This window comes from Halichoeres trimaculatus, unplaced genomic scaffold (assembly GCF_033239565.1).
Source record: "Halichoeres trimaculatus isolate MK-OKI-2021-1 unplaced genomic scaffold, fHalTri1.1 fHalTri1_scaffold_14, whole genome shotgun sequence".
Taxonomy (NCBI): Eukaryota; Metazoa; Chordata; class Actinopteri; order Labriformes; family Labridae; genus Halichoeres; species Halichoeres trimaculatus.
The window spans coordinates 28,883,341-28,902,955 of NW_027437192.1; the positions used below are offsets into that span (position 1 = coordinate 28,883,341).

The window sequence follows — 19,615 nt, forward strand, 5'->3', positions numbered from 1 at the left end:
AATGAACGCAATCAACACCTGAGAACAGAAAAGGAATTAGCTCTGTAACCCAGTATGTGCTGCATTTAACACTTTATGTGAACCTTGTTCATTAGAAGATAAATATGTATATATTTTTTCATTTGCTGAGCACAAGGGCTGCACGATCCTTTTGTCAAGCAGTGTTCAAAGATGGGTATTGTACTTAGTTTAGGCTGTCCCTCTGATAACACCGTAACCAGGGATGGGTACACTGTTAAAAGAAAAATGTAATTTTACAGGGAATGGTCTGTAATTTTTGGGGTGGACCAGCTGTCTGTGCCCCATGGAGTGGACTGGCTGACTGTGCTCCATTGTGCAGACCCTGTACCCAGTGATTTTTACATTGTGTTTTGTTTTTAATTATCAAGATGTGTTGATGGTCTTTGCTATGGCATTCAGTTTTTAATAACAATGTTATTTGAATTACACAGCCGGTCCATGCAGTGTTGCACAGGCAGCCTGTTCCACCGATGCAATACTTTTGTGTTCAGCAGAGTCTTATGCCCTCCTCACTCACAGTTACAAAACACCATCACAACAAAAAGTATTTTGCTGTAAAATAATGGTATTTTTCGGCAAAACTCTTTGCATTGTCAAGGCAAGGCAAGGGAAGGCAAGTTTAATTCTATAGCACATTTCAGCAATGCAATTCAAAGTGCTTTACAGGCAGAACAAATTATAGAAAACAATTAAAATTCAATTAAAAATGAGATTAATTAAAAAGATACAATTAAACAAACAACAACAAAAAAACAAACAAAAAAAAGATTAAAATAGATTTGTCACTATATTGAAGGTGTTTGACCATAATAATTTAGGAAAAATCTGTTAAATAATGGTATTTCTCTGTAAAATTAGACATTTATACAGTAAATCAGCAGACATTTATCTCTAGTTTCATGTACAGAGTTTGTTTTTATACATAACAAAATTGTTATTGCATATTGGAAAAATTGTATTTTCACAAGAAATTACTGTAGATTGATTTGACAATAATGTTACAGAATTTGTCTGGAAACTTTGCTGCAAGTGCTTTTACCGTTTTTTTCACAGATTGTCTTTTTACAGTGTACCTTTCACATTTGAAATGATATGGTACTGATGCCCCGTACCTGGCAATCTGTATCGGTACTTAATGTTCCTAATTTTTGGTTGTAATTTTCAGTACTTTTGTGTGTGTTCATGTTGTAATAAATGTATATTGGTTTTTACAAGGTCTTAAAGTTTTTAAATTGAACATGTTTTTTACTCACTAAATAAACCTGCAATGTTATGTTCATGTTCTACATGGAAAGTTGCCTACTCTTCCATTCCATCACAGTCACAAGAATAGGTTTAGGTACCGAAACATGTACAACCTGATGTTATGTGAATTGGCACTCGATACTATGGACAGAATATGGTTTGTATGTGTAAAAGTACCTAATTCGGTATCCATCCCTGACCATAGTAGCTTTATATTGACGTTTTTTTTTTTTTTTTGATTAATTGATTGATTTATTTGTTTATTTTTATTGTTACTCTTACCTGTCTCACAATGGTGTTTACAAAAACCCTTATATGTAAGCCTCTGTGTAATTATCTCCACCTCAGCTGTTGTCTCTTTAAGACCCCCTGCTTGGCAGCCCCCTTCCCTCTGATTGGCTAGCCCTCTGGGTGCCTGTTGGGGGCAGAGCTATGGGCATACCTAAGGCCCCGTTTACACGACGCTGAAAACGGTCGATTCCGCAAACATTTCGTTGCGTTTTGGCCTTCCGTTTAGACGAGACCACGTTGCGTTTTCAGTGAAAACGCAAACTTTTGAAAACGCTCCCCAGAGTGGAAAGATCTGAATCCGCTCTTCCATCCAGCTTCGTGTAAACACAGAGCGGAGCGTCTCAGGGTGAAACGCTGACGTCACCGCATGCGCACTCACAGTTTTAGGTGAAGGCTCCGCGCTCAGCCACATTTCCAGTTGAGCCAGTAGTTGGCGGTAATGCGCGTTATGGTTGGATTCCCGACCGTCTCACACAACAAAACGTCAGAAAAAGAAAGAACAGAAGAGGAGACTTCTCCTCCTGGAGTCGTATGAACGCGGATCGTTTTCACGCCGTCCTCATGTAAACGCGGGTGGCTTTTGAAAACGCAAAGGAAGAATCGTTGCGGGAGTCTCCGTGTAAACGGGGCCTAAGAGGTCGAGGGCCATCACTCTTATCATATCATGAGAAACAGTTAGGAGATCCTTTTGTGTTGACCTTATCACTTTATCTCATGAAGATCTTGGTCCACAGACAGATTCAAAGATTTCTACAACATATAAATATGTAGGAGTTTCGAAATCTGCTCGATCAGTTTGAACATCCAGCTTTGTCACTTTATATCCATGTTTGAAACACAGGAGAGCAGAACCACCTCTCTTTAAGTTCTTGCAGAGAGGCTGATCTCGTACAAAACTGAGGGCGAATAAGAGTCTGGACTGTCATTGGTACTTTTATTTCAATACAGAGGACAAATTTTCACATTATAATTCAAGTATTCCTCCTGATAAGTGACCAGAATCAGAATTACAACAACAATTACCAGAAAGGATTTGAGGTAGAGAAACTAATGCTGACAAACCAGCTCTCTATCATTTTTTATTTTCTATCTTCCTGCAAAGATTAAATAAAAAAAAATAGATGACAAAAAGCAGACATCAGTAAAACTGCACTTTAAAGAGGTTGTTCTTTTAGAGGAGCATTAGCCTTGTAATTTCCCATTGCCTTCTTTAACTCCATCTGTCTCCTGGAGGAGTGAATGAGGCAGCTGAACACTGGCTCGACCCCGCAGACAAACCATTTCCTCACAGTGTTCACAGTGTTCTTTCATGTCTCTGTAACCTTGCCAGACTGTGACTCCTAACGAATACATTTTCAAACCGGTGTCGGAGGAGGACCTTCACTGTGGCACCTTGAAAACTCAAAGAGATGTAACAACATTATTATCTGGGCTGTGTGTCTGCTCAGTCGCCTTGAGGGCAGTGCAACAATGCAGAAGCTCCTGTGGAATTAATGTTGTGCATTACTGAAGTTAAAGTAAAAAGTTTGACCAAATACCTTTCTGTGAGCCCATGATTACATGTAGGAAAACGCAGACGAACACACACCTCTCTCTTTGTGTGGCATTACGGTTTACTTCTTGTTCTGACACCTGAAAACCTGCAGGTCAGCTGTGCAAAATAACTATGAAGGATGTGTGGCTGTCAACAGTCAGCCGCCGGGAGAAAAACTCCATATTTGTGTGTTTGTGCAAACCATCAGGCAGCTGCAAAACACATTTACAGATGCTTCAGCTGCTCTGAAATGCTTTGCACAATGAACTGCCATTACTATATTTAGTCGATCACTGTAATTACACCAGTTGTTATTGTAATTCTGTTTTTTTTCCCACTTGGTTTGCTCTTTCTGATAGACTCCGTCTCTCTTGAAGTCTCTTCTCTCAATAAACTATTTGAGAAACATGTCTGGTGGTCTCTGCTGCTGGTCAAGTGGAGCCGGACTCAAGCTGTTCAGGGCTTGACTTCCTGTTGTCATTTTAACTCAATTTATGCTGATGATTCTGCTCTGTCTGTCTCTATATCTTGGGATCCAGACCTTGTGGAATATCGAGAAGTAACTGATCAGATAAGACCATTGTGTCCCTGATGAGGGGGAAAAGGAGCTGCTTTTACATATTTTAAACAGTAATATATATGTAACCAAGTAAGGACTGATGAGGGACTTCTGGTGCTAGGAGTTAAAACTAACGCCACCTTGGTACTCTCACTCAAAGATTAACAACAGATATTCTTTTTTCGCTACTGACCCTTCAACAGAGGGTTTCTCCTTTAGGACACAGGTAAGTTCCACAAATGAATACAAAGGCGTGTAATTTGTTAGAAAAATATAAATACAAACTTTATTTTTATTTCACAGTAGAAAAATAGTTGTTTTAAAAATATATAATAAACTACCACAGTAATAAAAAGATACCTGCAGCAACACTCAGGTCACATCCTGGACAAGAGACACCAAACAGTGCCTGATGAACTTATCAGGTAAAGCTGAACAAAAAAAAAATACACAACACCTTTAATGGCAAATAGAAATGTGCTTTGAGTCACACAAAACAACAATAAAACTAAAAGCCTCACTAAATAAACTGCAGGACACCATAAGTCCCCTAAACCAGGAGTGAACCCTAAGTGTCACCAAGAAATGTCAAACTGTTACTGAGTAGAGTCTTTCTGCAAACTGTTGCTGGGAAGCATCTAACTGCAAACTGTTACTGAGTAGCATATTTGTGCAAACTGAGAGGGGAAATAAAGAAACTTAACCCAAAACAGAAAGCCAAAAAGGAACCCTAATGGAACTTAGCCTCAACAGAACCCTACTAACCCTAACCCCTAACCCTAACCCTACCACAGCCAAAGTAAGCTTAACTAAGGTTGACTTAAAGCTTATTATCCAGACCAAAGATTATGAAACACAAAAAAGGACTAGGAAAAGAAGAAGGCAAAAAAATTAATAAATAAAAAATAAAAAAAATAAACCAAAGCAAAAACAAGGCAACAGTGGCAAACTGTAACAAGAACATAACATATTTGCCACTGCAGGAAACACCAGTTTAACATGCTACAAACATTTTGGTTACCTCGGATGTTCACAAACTCAGCACAAAACACCGCCAGCCATCAATCAACTCATCCACGATCCACACTTCACACACTTCTTAACCCAGAAGTATGAAGAGAGCGAGGGAGAGGAGCTGCTGTAGGTAAATTGACCCCCCCTCCAGAAAAAAAACAGAAAATCAATAGTTCCGCCTACTGTTACAGGTCTTACTTGATAACCAGCTGGTTACATAAAGAAACAGTGCTGCATGTTCAGACTAAATATGCAGATTTTCAAACAGCCAAATATTTATACGTTGCAAAAGTCCCTGAGTCTATCTGTAAACTGATCAAAACACTCAGTTATAAAAGTACAAGATCTTCATGAGACTCGTTTGAATAATAAGGCCATCACATACGGATCTCCAAACTGGTTTATAACATGTCAGAGGCACAAATAACTACAAAAACAAAACCAAAACAAAATTGAAAAAAAAAAAAAAAAAAATAATTCTAAGACTCTTAAAAGGTCAAAGCCAAGTGACATCATGCAAAACTGATTGTGAATATTGTGAGAAAAGTGTAATGTATCTGAACAAAAGCAGGAGACAAAAACACACCAAAATATCAGTCTACTGATCTCTAATCTATCCAGAGACAAAAAAAAAAAAAAACAAGAAAAAGGCAAAAAAAAAAAAAAAAAAAAAAAAAAAAGCGGGCAGCAGCAGACAGACTGGCTAGCAGGTAACAAGATGGCCAGCAAAGCAGCAGTAAAAACACTGCAAAAAATCAGACACAAAAAAATGTGGTTAGCAACAGCAAATCAAGGTACTTGACTAAAGACAAGAAAAAAAGTCATGAGATCAAAAAACCCAGCAGGAATTCAAAATGAGTCACAAGTAAAAGAACTACAGAATAGTGGTAGAGCCTTGACCAGAGTTTTAATGAGAAGGTTGATTATGGTTGATCAGAGACAGGTGGCCATACCTTCTGCTACAGACACTGAGAAGTGAGAGGGAGGGGGGATATAAGAAAGAAACAAGACAGGAAGAAAAAAAAAAACAACAATCAAAAACCAAGACCATAAAAAAATGAGCGCATATATACTCACCAAAGATACAATAAGTGGACCTTTGGAAGGGCAGGCCTCAAACACCAAGGTCTGCCCATAGCTCCACCCCCAAGAGGACAGGCCAATCGAAGAAAAGGGGTCTGTGCAGCAGGGAGGCTTAAAGAGACAGCTCCTAACACAAAGGGTTTTACACAGAGGCTGAATTAAGAGTTTTCTAAAACATCAGTGTGGGACCAGTGGGGGTTTTTGAGCTGTAAATAATGACAATTATTTAAAAAAAAAGAAAAAAATAAGAAGAAGAATGAAAAGCTGCTAAGGTGGTACCAGAAATACAAAACGAGCCTTAAACAAAGCACAATACCAATCTTTAAAGACTGCTTAACTAAAGGAACGTGCAGCGCTCATGCTCGACAGTTTACAAGAAATTCCTCTTCTAATGAACAAGGTGCACACAAAGTGTTAAATGCAGCACATACTGGGATACAGAGCAAATTCTTTTTCTGTCCTCAGGTGTTGATTGCGTTCATTTAGATGAGCCACCATGCATCCATTAGAGCACCTTTCTGTGCAAATGAGCCTGATAGCAACAAACTTCGTCTTCACAAACACCTGCACAAACAGCTTCACACACACACACACACACACACACACACACACACACACACACACACACACACACACACACACACACACACACACACACAGAGTGAACTTTTAACCATTTGCCAAGAGCTGATGGCACTTCTGCTGGAGTATAAACTGTTTAAGGGATGTCAAGTTCAAACTGTTTGGTGCCTATGGCAACAATCCATGACCATGATGACCTACATGAGTCTGTTCAAATCTGTGCATACTGTTTGTGTTGAAAGTGCTTTGACATTGTGATTATTACGATAATCACAGGTTAAAACACTCTGGAGCTGCCTGCAGCTCAACTCCAGCACCTACATGCTGCAATTATACATAATAAAGATTATTTTTGCTGGCTTTAATTATTTATTTGTCTATTTATTTAAAATATTTGATAAACTCTTAAAAACAAGACTATAAGTCTCATCATCGTTGAAGAGGTCAAGAAGAGCCAAGAACACGTTCATCCTTTCATTGCAACAATGCTGTGACAGTCAGTGATAGATGCAAACATTTACACCTCTGAATAAAGAACATGCTGCACTGTGGGTAATGCCTTGTATTGTCACTGAAGCAACAGTTGTTCACAAATGTACTCTCTCCTTGGGCTTTTGTGATAACAGTAAAAGTGTAGTCTCTTGTGTTGAGGATGTGTAGGCTAATAAAAGTGTCTTAACTCCCACACGTTTCTCATTAACACATTACATACCTGCAGGTGATGAAGATGTGGCAAGTATTTGAAGCAGAAGTTGCCATGCCTCAGCATGTTCGGAGAATATTATATGAGCAGTCTTAATTAAAAGTATTAATAAACTGAACACTGCACAGTGTTAGAAAAACCTACTGTCACTGTGAACTACTGTTGTTTTACATAGTCTGATGTCACAGTAAGGCCATGTACCCACATGCAAATAAATCCTCACCACCACCACATGCCCAAATAGAATTAGCTATTTTTATGACTCTATTGATATCCACAAACTAAATTGCTAAATTCTATCAAAATATAATCTGCTTTTTGTTCACCTTCTCGCCATCTTGGTCACCAATCACTGTACTTACTGAGTGGATGCCTGTTGCAGCAGCACTCTTTTCCTTGTCCCATTTTTCAAAAATGTATCTTCTCTTTTTCGCCATCTATGTATTTGGAGTTTGGAATTACTTTTTCTCTCAATTATTTGTCATGGACACCAAAATAGTTGCATATGCAGGGGTGTTTTTTTTTTTTTAAATAATTTTGTTCCTGTGTTTGTCCTGAGATCCTACATGTAAATATAATAGTATTGTTTACACATGAGATCAGCTGTTAGCAGTCTGTAGCATGTCAGTGCTAACTTGTGCCGGGCCAGATGTTTCCCCACAAACCGAGGAGATGGAGGAGAAGAACTGCAGTTGCAGAAGAGACAACATCAACATGTCCTCCCATCCATAGCTCAGGGAATCCAAGATTTCCAATAAGATGGAAGAGCTAGCCATGCTAACCCAGCACCAGAGGGAACACCAACAGAGTAGCATCGTGCTGATGGACATTTGTCTTCAAGTTTGGACATATTATATTCATTAATTCATATATTCTTTGATTTGTTGCACTATATTCTCAATTATACTTGTTATACTATTGCTTTGTTGCTGTGCCTCTTGTCTTGTCTTGTTTTGTCCAAGTTTGCTTTACTCTGCAGTACAACCATTTACCCATCAAGTGTCTTTTTTTAGATCTCAACCTGAGAATGAAATGCAGCATACGCTAATTTCAGGCCCTGTTTTTTGTGAACACTGTTTTTAATGAGACTCCAGGGATCTCATTTATCAATCAGGTGTAAAGAACAGCAGAGGACAGGGTGTTTATGAGCGATCGATGAAACATGAGTATCTATGCAGATCAGAGCCTATGCACACTGACACTGATGAGAGCATTGGTTGAAACATTCATTCGTCATTTCGGTATCATGCTCCCAAGTCTCCATGGTTCAGTCATAGACTGAATAAACATGGAATGGACATGTCTCAGTGACATCCAGCATTTGTTTCTGGATGTCCTGATGTTGTATTGAAAAGGCTTAACTCAGTCTGACTTCATTAAAGCACCAGTTATTGAGATGATATAAATTTTATTTGTGGAGCACTTTTCAAACAACAGGTTGAAGGTACTCTGTACGGGCAGCAAAACTGAACAATCAGGTCATAGAATTACTCAGTCAGCACATATCATGTACCAAGACCAGCAGAATCCAACCACAGTTCAATAACAATGAAGTTATCTAGGTTTGCTAGTCCAACTTTAGTTAGTCTATTCTGGGTCTGACTAATCTGTCAACATACATCTGATCTCATGCTGACTAAGCTCAAAGTCTGATTTCTTAAGCTGCATGTATAGCAGTGGCGGCTGCTGGTCAGTCAAGGAGGGGAAGCTCATTTTTTTCTGTCCTACATCATAAATTTGTTTATTTATGTAAACGTAAATTCTACCCTCCGTTCCTTTTCATGAAAATGATCTGTGACCCTATCGTACCAACCAGGTGTTTTTTCCAGGGATTTCACCGGTGTTCTCTCAATGCTCATTGTTTTTAAGAGAGGTGAACTCACTGGGGATCGATAAAGCCTCTGGACCAGTCCAGAACAAATGAGAAGTTGCTCCGGTGGAGGGTTATACTTCAAGATCACTGACTGGTTCATTTCACTGTTTTTGCTCAAAAAGGGATTTGGCCTTAGACAGATCATCCAATCATCATGCAGAAGCCCAGCGTCCAGGCCAGCCCACTGCCTCATAGATCCCCAGAGACGCTCAGCGTCCGAGGGCAGGACAAAGCCCAGCGTTTATCCAATGACCGTCCAGTTTCCACAGTGGAACGACCCGCTCTTTAAGGTGTATAATGTAATGAGAAGGAGGTGGAGCCAGTTACCTGTGATAGGTAGCTGATTCTGAACAAAAGATGAAGGAATTCTAGTGCATATTTAGTCAATGAAATGTACACAGCAGAACATATCAACACTTTTTTTAGGGTCATTTTAGGGAAAGCTAAGCTTCCCTTGCAGTCTTAGAGCAATCACCACTGATGTAAAGGTACTGACTGAGAGATAAATAGATAAAACATGTTTTGAAAAACATCAAATTTTAAAAACAGTAGTTAAAGTCAAGAAAAAGAAAACAGCAAAATCTGTTAAGGTTCTTTGTCAAAAGTGTTTTTAAATTAAATTAATTTAAAGAAATTTTCAAAGATAGGTTGGGTTATGGATGACATGGTTTTGGTTCAAAGAATCACGATACCACCCTTTTAAACAACAGAAATCAGACTTAGAGAGAAAAAAACAAAAACAAAAGAAATCTGACACATGAATGTAACAAAACATGCAGAGTATGGATCAAAGAGGACAGATTATACACTCAAAAGTACAAAATCAAACTTGAGGCTCAGTTGAATTATCTGTTGGGAGACTTTGTAAAAAATGTATTTGGTTGGCAAAATTTACACTAATAGAGTCTAAACAAAAGATGAACTGTGTAAGAGTAAAAGTCCAGCCTCCTGCCACAGATCTTGTGTTGTTTTAAAACCAAACACAAATGAGTCAGTGAATTGTATGTGAAGTCCACGAAAAAGTGTGTGTAACCATGAGTTCCTATTGGGTGCAGGAATGTGTAATGTTGCAGATTGGACAAGAAGAATTTACACTAAGATATCAGTGCCCCTGTGTTCGCTTTACGTAATTAACAAGCTAAAGAAAAAAAAAAACAAAAAAAACCCCACTGTTTTTTGAGGAAACCCTTTTTGTAGCTGCTGTCTCTTTAAGGCTCCGTGCTCTACAGACCCCCTTCTCTCTGATTAACCAGCCCCTCTGGAGAATTACCCGGGGTGGAGCTATGGGCAGACCTTGGTGTTTGAGGCCCACCCCTCCAACTTTTCTTGAAGCATTTAGAAGATCCTCATGTGATGAACTTATCACTTTACAAGTTATGGGAAGATTTTTTGCTATTTTTAGAACAGAGCGTTTGATTAGTTCACAGACAGATTCAGGGATTTTTGCAACTAATGAATATTAGGCTGTTTGAAAATCTCTGTTCCGTATGAACGTCCAACATTGTTTCTTTATGTCTAGGTTTGAAGAATGGGAAAGCATAACACCTCCTCTTTAAATCCCTCAAACGTATTTCACTGTCTCATCCATTAAACCCACATAATTAGACGAGTGAATAGTTGAGGTGTTTTTTTTTTCTTTTGTCTGAAGTTCTAGTGACAGCAGGAGATCCACAACTGATCTATGACTTCCTTCAGTAAAACCGACTGATGTGAAACCACCTACTCCACAGACTGAATGAGTGACAGGTTAATTGACTGCAGATCTGAAACAGACGTCAGCCGATCAATTGGCGACAGGTTCTTTATTCTTCTCTGACTGTCTGACAAGAGCTCTGGATTTCTTAAGTGCTGAAAAACACAAAGCAAATACTCTCTTTTGTCAGTCTCACAATGACTTGTTTGGTTCTTTGTACTGGACAGAAATGCAGCGATCAGCGTTCTGTGGGGCTGAACGATGGTACTACTGGATGAGTGCTCAGACGGCCAAGAAACCAAGCCTCCAACAAAGACCGACAAATCTGACACTAAACTAAAGACCAATGCACAAATAGCCAATCAGATTTCAGGAGGCAGCAGGCAGCCTGGTTACCCCTCTGGACATGCCCCTGAAGGATGTGTGAGTATGTTTAAACTTTGTCACACAAGAAAATCCTCTCTTGTTTTCTTCTCTCTGCGACAATAACAGCTGACTTCCTATTGTAATTGATTGTGAAAAGCAGTTTGTCTCGCCGGTGAGTCACTTTGTGGCTCATCACCCACGTTTTGCCCCCGCCTGAATAGGAGAGGAAAAAGTCAATTTATTTCCCCAAGATTGCAATTTCTCTTGTTTATTGTACAGAAATGAGTTTGTATCCAGATGAAAAGGAATCACAGACTAATTTGTTGTGAGCTTGCTTGGGATGTGATAATGAGATTCTGCTGTAGACCAGCAATTTTAATACATCACTGCTGACCATGATGGAAAGATCAGAACAAAAACACCCTGCCTGTATCATATACTCAGCTTCAGATGTCCTGGTCAGAACTGTCTTGTTTTTAGTTCCATTTTGCACAGGGGATTGTATAGTTTTTACATCCATTTGGAACAAGGTGATCAGTTTGTACCTCAGACTGCAAGTTAAAAAAATGAGAGTGAAAATTACTTAACAGTTAATGAAGCTGCATGTTCAGATGTGTTAATTAGTGAGAGTTAAATGAACGCTGTGGCCTTGGTGTGCATCCATGTGGCTCTGTTCCTAACAGAAGCCCATGCATGTATGGGGATGTGCACCCTTCAAAAGGTGCTAGGGGTCTGATCAACGAAGATCCTAAATAACCATTGCTAAATTGTGTGTGAAAACTTAAAAAAATTGGGTGTGTTGCAGAGGGTCCACTAAGAGGAAAAGGCTCTGGTGCCCAGCCTCCAGCACTGAGCACGCTGGGATAAATACCGCTCGTCCCTGGGTGGGCTCGAACCACCAACCTCTCGGTTAACAGCCAAGCGCGCTGGCCGATTGCCCCACAGAGATGTGCATGGCTGCGGGGCCCCTGGGTGGCCAAGCCAAGACACTGCGGGACTCTTTGTTAAAAGTCTGCGACGTGATTTATTACAAGTCACACCTTCTGAGGCCTTCGCTGGGTCCCCCCAAGGGATTCGGACTTACACCTTGAGGTGTGCGCTTAGTCGCTGGTTCTGACCCTACAGAGTACTTGATAGACCTTGCTAAGTAAAACCTGGGTCCTGAGGAAAGATGGGGCCTCTTCTAAAACTCGACCCGACTGCCTCTGCAAGCCTCAGATGGAGGGCTACCCAACAAACGGTCCAGTCCCCCGTTTTGACATAGTGAAAATGTGACTGGTAAAGAGCACGGATCAAGAGTTGTATCCAGGATCTCCTGTTTACGAGAAAGGCGCTTTGACAACTAAGCCACAGCACCTGATCTTAGTATCACAAAAGACACATGCCGTCTCTGTTGAGCCCAGGAGGCGTGTCATGTTGGGATGGCTTGGAGAGCAGGCTGGGATCCTCTTCGACTGCCAAGAAAGGACAAGCAGGCACCGCTGGGATTCGAACCCAGGATCTCCTGTTTACTAGACAGGCACTTTGACCAACTAAGCCACGGCGCCACAAGCTGCTGGTCTTCAGCAGTGTTTCACAGACTTGACACTAGAGACTCCAATCAGATCAGCTTCTGTACATCTTTCTTTCCCTCCTCAGTCAAGACAAGACAAACACAACAAAAGCAAAAGTCCTGAACAAGCCCAGGACTGCACAGGAGAGCGAGAGAGGGAAAGCACAGAGCTGGCAGGCCTTGGCCAACACAGGAGCCACACCACTTTGTCCCTGGCACTGTGCAGATAGAGGGGCCAAGACACAAAGTGGACATGACTGCAAGGTCCTGTTTGGCAAGGCAGGACGCCAAGTCTCAAGACACGAGACTCTTTCTTGAGAGGAAAAGGCTCTGGTGCCCAGCCTCCAGCACTGAGCACGCTGGGATAAATACCGCTCGTCCCTGGGTGGGCTCGAACCACCAACCTCTCGGTTAACAGCCGAGCGCGCTGGCCGATTGCGCCACAGAGACGTGCACGGCTGCTGGGCCCCTGGGTGGCCAAGCCAAGACACTGCGGGGCTCTTTGTCAAAACTCTGCGACGTGACGCATTTCAAGCCACACCTTCTGAGTCCTTCGCTGGGTCCCATCAAGGGATTCAGACTTATCCATAGGGGTTAGGCCTGGCCTTGGATCTTGAGAAAAGACGAGTTCACTTCCAATACCTGCCCTCTTTTGAGCTCTCCAGAGACGCAGGAGATGAATGTTCATCATGCACGGGTGGAGACCAGCAAAGAATCCGAGCTCAGAAAGTGCGTTGTTGGATAAAAGATATGTCTCCTCTAATTTTACTTCTGACAGTCCAACTGTGCTGATACTCACATGGAAGATTCTCCCTCTCACTTGTCTTTCATTCCACCTCAGCCTCTTTCACACTCCAGTGAGAGCTGCTGTTTCCCCCTAACACTATGCCAGTTTGCACCTGCTGAATATAGACACAAAACAGTGTCTGCTATCACTTTCAGGTTTGATTAATCACTCTGCAGGTGCTAAATCTTTTCATTTGCATCTCCACCCAGAATTTTGAGCATTCAGATGATCTGCATATATTCTGCATATTCATGAAGACTAACACGCTGAATGGATTGCACATGCTATCTCACTCAATTGACACAATCCTTGGTGCACGCGCTGTAAAGTTTGCACCAGTTTTTATACATGAAAACCCTCAGTAGATCAGGCTTTATGTCTCAAAACAAAGCAGACTACAAATCATGTGCTCGGCCCCTGGGCACCATATCTCCTGAATTAACATGTCCCAAGGCGCACACAGGTAGCCCAGCGCTCTCGCAGCCTTTTTTCTGGAGTTTGGAGACTCTGACATGAAAGCATGTTGCTGCAGATGATCTTGTGTCTGAGCTCCAAAAACTTATTAAGTGATATCCATTATTTAATGACAGGAGCAAAGTTGCACCTGGTGTTACTGCTGTGGCTGAGGGGATCTGACAGCTTGGAGCACCTGTGAACAGAGCTCCATTCATATAGACATTAAAAAGATAATAAAAGAAAGAAAAAACGCTTATAATTACAGCACAGCAGAGGGAGAAAGAGAGATGCATTCAGGTGTCTGAGCTGTGTGGATCACCAGTGGTTAGTGGTATTTATTTACTACCTTAAACTGAAAAAACAGTATCAACACACAGGTCTGTGTTATGAAATGTCTGTATCCTCTCCATGCTGTATTAGCATTATCATGAATTCTGATTACACGTCCAGACCTAAACCCTCAATTATCAAATGTGCTTGCAACTGATAAATAGTTGTATGATTATTCCCATGCAAAGATCAGCGTTTATCAGTCTGGATGTGGGCGGGGGCTACGCTCAAATCCCACGCCAGGTCCCAGCTCGTGTACCCACATTTTTTAAACCAAAGTGGAGCGTGGTGCAGTGAAGTAAATCTGTCTGTGACAGAGCATCATAATATCAAATCTGTGCAGTGATTATTCAGACAAACAGAGATTCAAAGATAAATGTTAAGAAACAAAAGTGGATATGACACTTAGAGTTGATTGTGCATTTCCATCAAGCCAGGCTTTTTAACTTCTGTCAAGCAACTTGAAACAAATGTATCTTTTTATACTGATTTACTTCATAAGTGACTGAAAGCAGCCTCTTGAATTTCTGGACTCTCCCATGTGTACAGTCAAACCTCTGAGAGAACACGGCAGAAAGACTTAAGACAGTAAAATCACCACAGAAAACTGAATTAAGCTTTTACGGTTTAAAAAATGAATTTTTAGACAGCTGAAAATGACAATTTCCTGCAAATAAAATATTTTTACTCATTAAAATGTTCTTGAATTGATTTCAACTAGTGCTGTCAGGCGACTAAAAAAATGATCAAATTAATTACAGAATTTGTAATTAATTAATTTAATCAATCATATTTTAACCTTGTATCTGCTTAAGGTCCCCAAATAAAGAATCTGAATTCTAGGACATTAAAAAATTGTAGTTCATGACTAATCAAATGAATTCACAAAGAATAGAAGATTTGTAAACTGACTTTTTTTTTTTCAACTGGCCAATTATAAAATTTTTGCTGCCATTGATGTTGTGCAATGGTTTCCTGTGTCTATAGTAGTGAATTATGTTTTTCAGCAGGGAGAGGTGGGTTGTGGCGGAGCTTGTCAATCAACATCATGCTTGAAACCACTGTGGGTGAGAGCGGTGTGCTCTTTGGATGAGAGATCAGCATGGATATGAGGAGAAGATGTGAGATGACAGAGACATAGCGGGACGCTGCAAGTCAGAAAAGTTCAGGCAGCTCATGCTCCAACTGAGGATGTGTCGCAGTAGTTCAGAGAGAAAGAGCGGCGCCATCGTCAGAAAAGATGACGGGAGGATCAAAGGATGGAGCGCCCGAGATGAACGCGATCAAGAAAAAGAACATTTTGTCTGATTTTTGGATCAAAAACAGGTCGAGAGACATAAAAGACAACAGCCTACTCTTCTTACGTAGTTTTGGTGTTTACATGGTTATAGAAAACAAGATTATTTGGGTTTTGAAATATCCTTCAAGATGCACTGAAAACAGATGGCAGCCAATGAGTTAATTAAGTTAATTTTTATAACCTGTTAATTTGTGGTGTAATTAATTAATCTAATTAAGAGGTTAAAGTGACAGCCCTTATCTAAACTGTGTGTTTATAGTAAGCAGTAAACTCTGGCCTCTAGAAAAGAAGGGTAGGGGGAATGCTAAAAACTGCAGTTCATTAAGTGTCCACTTGATGCAGACATATGTGTGGGAATAATTAATGTAATTAGTTTGATCAATCAGAGGTGCAGCTCAGCAGACTGGCAGACAAACACTGTGAGTGTGAAAAGGCTACAGGTTAAATTAATCAAAAGTCATGAAATAAAAGAAAGAAGTTACTGTGCATCTGTCTTATGAGAGTCTGACCAGATGTTGCATCTTTGAGAAAGCTAATAATGATAATAATGGGTGATAGCAAACATTTCCAAGCAGTCCTGTCTATGATGAAAGTGATGTTAATATTATGTCTGGATCCTTCTTTGTGAAGCTCCAGGGCCTCAAGTCAAGCAGCTGGGATCGAAGAGTCTGTAGTGAGAATGTGTTTATGGATGGTTTGTTTGCATGAACATCTTTTATGCATTTGGCCCCAGGTCTCTTTATGTCTTTGTGTCTTTTTATACAATACAGATAGATACATTCTGCATGTAGATCATCATCATCGTCATCTAATTTCTTATGGACATTTTTGCACTTTCTATACTCTTTCTTACTTTTGTTTTCTTAAATGCTGCAGTGACCCCTGAATTTCCCCTCGGGGATAAATAAAGTATTTTCTATTCTATTCTATTCTAGATGTGCATGCATACTGATTTTTGTACGTTTAACAAATCCACTGACTGTCACTGTGTCAGGAGCTTCTCTTCCATTCCCACAGCTGTCTATAATGAGAGATAGTGACGACCTGAGTTATCTGTTTGCTTATTAACACTTCATTCTTATATCCTCATTCATTAAACCTGCCGATGTAAGGGATAGCGATGTAAAAATGCAGTTTAGCATCAGAACAGCCTTCATTAAATGTGGCCATTACACACACGTATGGCTATTTAACTGCTCCTATAGAACAAGTTCATCACCTTTCTGTGTTTAAACCATTATGCAATGATATCTCAGTGATCACTGATCATTTCATGTAAAGATATTAAGACTTTATAATGAGCTACCCTATGCAGGGGGAAATGCACATATTTTCCAAGGACCTCCTAGTGACTCAGGCAGGCTACGCAAAGATGGAGCTCATGGGGTTAAATAAATGAACCTCAAACTGTGAATTCAAGGAAGAATGCAGTAAAACACCAGGCACAAGGACGACAGGGGTACATGCAGTAAAGAGAAGAAGTGATTAAAAAGGTTTTCTGTAAAATTCAAAGCCTTTGTGAAGCAGGGGAGGTAAACACACTGTCAAATGACCTGGACTAGACATACATAAATGCAGAGGTACATGCTGTTTTACATGATGTTCTCATGAATATTTCAAACCCAGAGGAGACTGTTGGAAAACAGCAGCAACCTGTGAAAACCTCAACATTAGTAAACTGAAGAGGGAACATTTAATCAACAATTTTACAGGTCTGCTTCATTGGACTGTTACACACCCACAGCAAGAGTGACCAGAAGAGCAGTTTGATAATCTAACAAACACCACTTCATAAAAAAAGTACAAGCAAATTGAGCCTTTGTGCTTTCTAAAAAGTGCCAAAGGCCCCCACTGATTCTTTTCAGAATGATAGACGAACAATAGATTGGGTGAAAAACTAAAGAGAAAAAGGAGTCAGGGATCAGGACTCAGCTAAAATCAAAGAAAACAAACTGGTGGTGTTGACCTTCTGATGGCCAAAGTCCAACTGAACAGGAAGACCTTGGACTCAAATGACCATCAGCTGAAGAAGAACATCACAGGTGCTCGTAACAGCTGAGGAAACCTGTGGCCAAAAATTGGAACTCACTTTCTGCACAGAACCATCAAAAAGAAATCAACGATTTTCATTAAATCTGTTTTAAAACGTTCTCGTCTATGACAGAGGCTCAGGGCCACACTAAAAAACAGCCAAAAAGATTTTGAGAATAAAGACGTAAGGTACCAGGTTGGAGTTAAAATGAAGTTTTAATGTTACGAGAATAAAGTTGAAATAATGTATTTTTTTTACCCAATAAAAGTGACATAAAGTAGTAATGTGAAAATGTTAAAGTCAAAATATTGTTAAGAGATCAGGGTTTATATAAAGGTGTTTTTGTGGTTGTAAATGAATTGAAGTCCTCATGAGATTTAATTTTAAATGTATTTCTTATGAGAGTAAACTTATAAAGTTTAAGAAGAGGGTCTTAATTTACCAGATTCAACTTGAAATAAAGTTGAAGTGCTATAAAATATAAGTGGAACAAGTTAAAATGTACAAGAATAAAGTCATAAAGTACCAGATTAAAGATGAAATAAAGATGTTATGGGAGTGGATTAAAAAAAAGTTGCAATGTAGATGAAAAAGTCAAACTGTAGCAGATTTAAGTTGAAATTGAGTAAATATGGAACCACCTGATGGCTGAAACAATGTCATATTTTTTTTTTTTTATCTGGAAAAGGTCTAATTAAGGTCTTTTTATAAGATATAAGCTCAGATAAAGTCATGAAGTTAGGTGTGTAAATTTTTTATATACAAGAAAAAAGTCTTTATTTACGAGATCAAAATTAGAATATAGTTGAAGTGTATGAAATTAAAGCTGACTTGAAATTGGAGGAGATAAAATGTAAAATAGTCTTGTGATGTTTAAAGAATGCAGTGCTCAAAAACTTTTTTTTACTTTTATTCCCAGATCCCATTCTGCTGGATCAGCTTAGGAAACAACAACTAAAAATCACTTTGAAATGTCTCACTCCTGTTCAAAACAGGCATTAAAAAACTCACTGATTAAAAAAAAAAAAAAAAAAAAAAAGAGTTACAGTTTGAGCAGCTCATGGTGCTGAATGGTTTTCTTGTTTTTATGACAGGTGGTCTGATGAATTGGAAAATTACAGCATTCATATTTAGAGGAAGATTCAGAATGGCTTTTATTATCATTATACAGAGTTTACAACGAAACTGGAGAGCTTCTCCTTCAATGCAGTAGATAGTTAAGTAGAAAAGTGTACCAAAAAAAAAAAAAAAACTAAGAAGTTGCAAGGAGGCTTTAAATGTACAAGATAAATACATGATGAAATGCAGTATTTGTGCACAGCACAGTTGAGGCTCAGTGTATAATATGAGGTAGAGGACAAATATTAATGGGAAAACAGTCCTGTTTCTAGTGCTCAGTGTTTCTATATTGTTTTACATTGTATTGCACTGGATGTAGATATTTATTGCACAGACAATAGAATACGTATTACTTGTAGTGCAAGTGGTGGATGGTAAATGGATGGAGAATGGATGATATAAGTTAGTCATAGTCTGTAAATAATAGAACATTTAATCAAACAACATTCTTATTCCCTTAATAAAAGAAGCATACTGGATCTGTCCATAACAAGACAAAGAAAAAAATCTCATTAAGAGTGTCATAGGGACTTCCTTTTATTTGCATGCTTTATCTGTGAATACAGAAAACAGAGGATGAGTTGATGCCAAACCATATATTAACCCACCTGAAGCAGCAGGTAAATTAAATAAACACAGTTTGGTGTTTGTTTGGAGTCTGTCTGCCTGTTTTTCTTTGTCAAAGCTGTGTTTCTGTTGATTCCCACATGCTGAACATTGTTAACAACATCATTAGCATGTAGCACCCTGAAAGTGCTCCTCCTGACTCAGACTGTTTTTCCACTTCCACAGCATGAGGAGAAACAATGAATATCTGCCTAATTTGTCATGACTTTAACTAAACACTGCCGAGTCGTGATGAGGTGTAGACAACATGAAGATGTGTGATGAATTACACGCAGTTCCTTTTTTGTTGTGCTTTTTTGAAAAGCAATCAGGTTTTTCAAAGTTTGAAATAGCCAATTGGGAAAAATGCAGCTCCACAATGATTTTGAATCTTTTTTCTTCTTCCCTTTGAGGCACAAACCCTCCTCTCCCTCCTCCTCGACTCTCTTCTTCATAAATTGATTCCTGT

General features: G+C 39.5%; 2 non-coding genes across 2 annotated transcripts; both read right to left on the minus strand.

Moving 5' to 3' along the window:
* Nucleotides 1–12,437: 12,437 nt before the first annotated feature.
* On the minus strand, nucleotides 12,438–12,511 carry trnat-agu (transfer RNA threonine (anticodon AGU)). The gene has a single exon. It is a non-coding gene; the product is annotated as a tRNA-Thr (tRNA).
* Nucleotides 12,512–12,892: 381 nt separating this feature from the next.
* trnan-guu (transfer RNA asparagine (anticodon GUU)) lies at nucleotides 12,893–12,966 on the minus strand. Its single transcript has one exon. It is a non-coding gene; the product is annotated as a tRNA-Asn (tRNA).
* Between the last annotated feature and the right edge of the window lie 6,649 nt (nucleotides 12,967–19,615).